We start from the raw sequence: 5,482 nt of genomic DNA, 5'->3' as shown, positions 1-5,482 counted from the left end.
AGATATAGATATGCAAATCATTGTTCCACTGATCCATTTATTGTTTCAGAAGTGTGAAATTGCTAGAATAGAAGATAGCAACACAGAACTTAGGGCTGAACACCTTGCTTTAAAAAATTTTGTCAACCTCAATATTTGTGAGTTTTGGGAAAAAATAAGAATCACCAAAAATATTTTAAATGAGCAATTGTTTTCAAACACATACAACATCGGATTGTTGTCAAATACACGTTCTTTATCCAATGTTGAAAGGATATTCTCCATACAAAAATTAACAAAAACAAAATGTCGAAATAAACTTCAAGTATAAACAATTTCCTCATAATAAGAACTAGAGAATATCTTTATTCTAATGGACAATGCTGCCATAACATAACATTGATAAAAAGTTCTGACACAGTGGAACTACGAGTAATTATTTACTGGATTAGTAATTTTTTGGAACTTACTGGCAACTTTGTAAATTTAAAAATATTCAATCATTGTAAGTTTTTATGTTTATATACATTTATGTATGTATTTATATACATGCATTTAAAATCATAATATCTGATGGAAAAGTGTGTAACGTTTTATGTAAATAAAATAAAGGTAATATTGTTTCTAAATTTTAGTAGCTATTTTTACTTTATTAGGAACAATAATTAAATGCAAGTTGTACACAATAACTAAGTTTTAGAAAAATAATTGCAATCAAAATTTGGTACCATTTAATGATAAAAATTACAATTTGAATTACATTTTCATTCGAAATTGGAAAATGCAATTATCAACACTGCAAAAATATCTTATACTATATAATCTTGTTATTAGTTTAAATAATTTTTGTACTTATATGACTCAGAATTAAATTTTTTATCATTTTTAAGGCATTTCGAAAACATGCACTCCACCATTGGCAAAGTGAAGCGATTTGTTCAATTTGTTTTGATCAAATTCAGTTCTGAGAAAATGCGCTCTGCAGCGGCAGAGGTGTGCGGCAAACATAACAAGTTAAAAATAAAAGGAGTTATTTCGAAATTTAAAAAGTTATTTAAAGTGAATTTCACTGTTGGAGTTAACAGCCTTATTCTGTATCACGAACGATAGGCAAAACGAGGGATTCGTCTGCAGACGACAACCTCTCTGATTGCGATTTTAAACTCTATCGGTCGTCTTCGTCTTGCTTTTCATACATTACGCTGCAATGGTCTCGGTTGCGTTTAAACCGGCTAAAATGATGCCGCCGGACAAATTTTTGAAGCATTCCTTAGCCTATCGTTCGCACGGTGGGCCTGAACCAACTTTTAATCGAAGGTCATAACGCATCACTTTTTATTGCTAGTTTGGGTTAATTATGTTATGAATAACCTGTAAAAATTTTATAGCCCATAACTTATCGAGCCGTTTTTGAAAAAACTAATTTTGAATGAAAATTATTCCTTTTCTTTTAAAATTTTCACGCACCCGCTCTAGATGACAAATTGATACCTTACAGTTTATATTTATTTTGTAATGTAACTTGTACGATTTATATACAATCAAGTTAGTATATGGTTCAAGTGTCTTAGCTTGTTTTATGCACAAAATGGCGATAAATTCAATTCAAACGAGAAGATTGTGCGCGCACAACATTTGTTATTTTTAAGTTTCGAATATAAGTATTCTTTATACTTGAAATAGTTTGTGTCAAGTATATCTACAAAACAATAACATGTTTGCGAAACCAAAAGACCATGCATGCATGTAGGCAAGGGTCTAGGATTCTATAGCGAGCAAGCTGTAGAATCCCTACTTTCCGACTTTAAAGCAACTGGGACAAATATAAAGTATTCGTCAAGCATCCGGAATATTCATCTAAATTACTGAGAGCATTACAAGAATACAATGCTCAACATGTATAAGCTACTGTTTACAAAATTTAAAGGGTTGTATGTAAAACTCCATGCTGCTCTCCTATTAGTTTTCCAAAAATACATACAGTCAGTCAATAAAGTTTAGGTACAGCGAATTTTTTACAATACGGGCAACTATTTTTTAAATCTTTTATTTTTCGCTAATTTTTTATAAAAATAGAGTTAATTCCACAACAAAAACCCTAAAAATCAAAGTTCCAAACCTTGTGCAAAATTAAAGAAAATTCTGCAAAATTTCATTCAAATATTGCACTTTTTATTTACGCTCTCTAGAAAAAAGTTGAGTATGCAGTTTTTTAGTCCATTCAATTTTAGTATAATAAAGGGCTAGTATGAGGAAGCTAGGACTTACTATTGATTTTTGGGAAATTTTTTTGTTGAAGGTGTCGCACATTTTTTCCATATAAAAAAAATTTTCAAACATTATTTTATATGGAAAAAATGAGCGACACCTTCAACAAAAAAAATTTAAGGCACCGCTCGCTTGATTTCTGTGAAACAAACACCAATTTAGAGGATATAACTGCTTCTAATCCAGAAATGTTAACCCCGATATATAGGGGGCGTGGCATCTGACATATAGACTAAAATGTGAAAACCACAATATCTCTAAAACCAATTACGCTGGGGAACTGATGCATAGATTGTAAATACCCTACTTACGGCGAAAAATGGTAGGTACTCGAAAAGTGGGCGTGGCATTTCCCGTACAAACCGAAATTCTCATATGGCTTATCTCTGGGACCGCCTATGCTAACGTCCTGAAATTTGACATATGTTGTCAATACCGTAATTACGGCGAAGAGTGGTAGATTTTGGAAAAGGGGGCGTGGCACCGCCCATAAAAACTAAAATTTTCATTTCGCTTATCTCTGGAATCACTTATTGTAAGGTTTTGGAATTTTATACACCTACATTTATACACATATAAAATCGAAAGAATCATTCAACCGGGAACCATTTTCTCCCAGATTTTAAAATCACATTGAATGGTTGTTGTTTCGTGCAAAAGCTTTTAGAAGTATAAGTGTGTTTGTCTTCCGATATTTGGCGCAGGGATTGAGAGCTATCCTAAAAAAATCATATTTATGATTAGATCTGTTTCACTTTTAGAACACATATTAGTAACATAAAATTTGGTGTAACTTTGTAGCCCAGTCGTGTGATGGAAAAATATTGGGCTTTGGCCCAGTCTTGACCAAAACCCGCGTGAAACCGCCGTTAGAGAAGTAAATATTATCTTCGGTTGTAAATCTTCAAGATACTTTCTCAACCCTTAACGATTCTGATGAAAAAAAGAAGGAGTTTATGTAGATCTGGGCAATTTAGTTTTTAACCTCCAAGAGGCTCTCAGACAAATATAATCGAAAACTTATTTAAAGTCTGAATTGGTATATGTTGACATATTAGTCAGCGATGAACATCTTATCTGTACATACAAATACATATGCATATTTTTTAAAAATGAAAATCTAGGTTCCTTTTTCAGTCTAATTTCAAAAGCAACTGAAGAAATTTGGAGGAGACTTGATAGAATTAGCATTAATCAATCCGGTATTAAAGTTCATAATTCGGTTTTAAGTTTTCCTGTAAATTCGCTATAAATATGCTGGTGGACTTCAAAATGTAATTCGCATAAAGGAGTTAGTATTTGTGACAGGTAAAATTCGAAATTCTATGAAACAAGATGTCTAATTCCGACAACTGGGCGATAATAGTAAATAAAAAATTTGCTTTATACCCGGTACAATTTGTAGAAATAAACGATGTTCTTTTCAATAATACAAGTTTAGTTGTTTACAAAAGAATCTTGCATTTTTTAAACAAATTATGTATTACATAAAAAATTAAATAACGAGTGTTGTAGCCTTAATAGTGTTTCCTTCACATTATAATTTTTGAAAAGAGCCAATGTAATGCTTACATCCGTAGTCCAATACGTATGTATGAAAATTTAAAAAAAAAGGAATAATTTTTATTTAAAATGAGTTTTTTCAAAAACGGCTCGACAAGTTATGGGCTATAAGATTTTTACACATTATTTATAACATAAATAACCCAAATTAGCAATAAAAAATGATGTGCTATGACCTTCGATTTAAAGTTGGTTCTGGCCCACCGTGCGAACGATAGGCAACACGAACGATTCGTATGCAAAGGAATGCTTCAAAAATTTGTCCGGCGGCATCATTTTAGCCGGTTTAAACGCAACCGAGACCATTTCAGCGTAATGTATGAAAAGCAAGACGAAGACGACCGATAGAGTTTAAAATCGCAATCAGAGAAGTTGTCGTCTGCAGACGACGCGTTCGTTTTGCCTATCGTTCGTGATACAGAATAAGGCCCTAAATCTCTTTTTTATTTGAAAAACAAAGTTCAATATAACATTGCTGAATATTTTCTTTTTTTTTTTTTAAATTTGGACTTTACTTAAATGTGCTGTTGATATACATATACATACGTCTCTGCGGCATAAGTAATACACATATACTTCCTTAATAGGTAAATGATTATCTTGGTTAAAAACGTCTATATCAGCTGGGTTACTTGGCATACAGTTTAGTTTGACAAAAAAATACAATATAAGTTTATAGTTATTTTAAAATTTTTTATATAAATTATGCAATCTGTATGATTCGCTTTGAAATTCTATGTTCATTCGATTGACAATAATCAAAAGATTTGATAAAAATAAATAATAAATTTTTATTGGTGCGGAATCAATTTTTTCGGCATGAGCTCGCGCTTGGTTCACACTGTCATCGAAACAAAATATGAATAATAATTGCAACGCACTCCACTGTGACAGTAAAGCTGATGCCACATAAAACTTTTGCTTCGCTTTACGTGAAAGATTCGCTTTGACAGATAAGATGAATTGTATGAAAATGCACACAACATGCCACATAGATCGTTGAAGCTGCAGCGCGAAGCGAAAAGATGACCAACTCCCATCTTTTTGCTAAAAAGTTTTATCTGGCATCAGCTTAAACGATAAACAGCTTGCTTCCACGATACCAGCGAACGTTTGACACTCGAAATATTTTATGATTCTTAACACCAACGTAGTTTTGAAACTTGGCAAATTTATCCACCCTTTTAGCACTATGTGCGAAGAAATCATGAACCAACTAACAAGGTCACGCAATCAGAAAATAATGAAAAAAGTAAATTTCTGAGCGTTCTCGACATCTGCCTAAAGCTGAGATCCCACGATTGCCACAATACACCAATTATTGCCTCATTTTATGCCCCAATCGTGTGATAGCTCGATTGGCAATCATGGGGCAATGAAAATTTCAAAATTGCGGCAATATTTATTGTGTTCTTGTGCGGCAATTGAAGTGAAAAATACACAACAATATTTAGGATGTTTATTAATAATTTATTTTTTGCTTCCTTATGTGTCCAAAAATCACCGAAATGAATAATATCCTTGTTTTCGGAAGCAACATAACTTTTAATTCAATTTGTATTGAAATTATAATTTTTCTTGAAGTGCGATGACGGAATCTTTGCTGCGATATATACCACCACAAGCAAAACTCATACGAGAAGAATACGAAAGATATTTTATGTCACCAATT

This window comes from Rhagoletis zephyria, unplaced genomic scaffold (genome assembly GCF_001687245.7).
Source record: "Rhagoletis zephyria isolate East Lansing unplaced genomic scaffold, Rhagoletis_zephyria_1.1 Rzeph_scaffold_00363, whole genome shotgun sequence".
NCBI lineage: Eukaryota > Metazoa > Arthropoda > Insecta > Diptera > Tephritidae > Rhagoletis > Rhagoletis zephyria.
Note: the sequence above shows the minus strand (reverse complement) of the source record.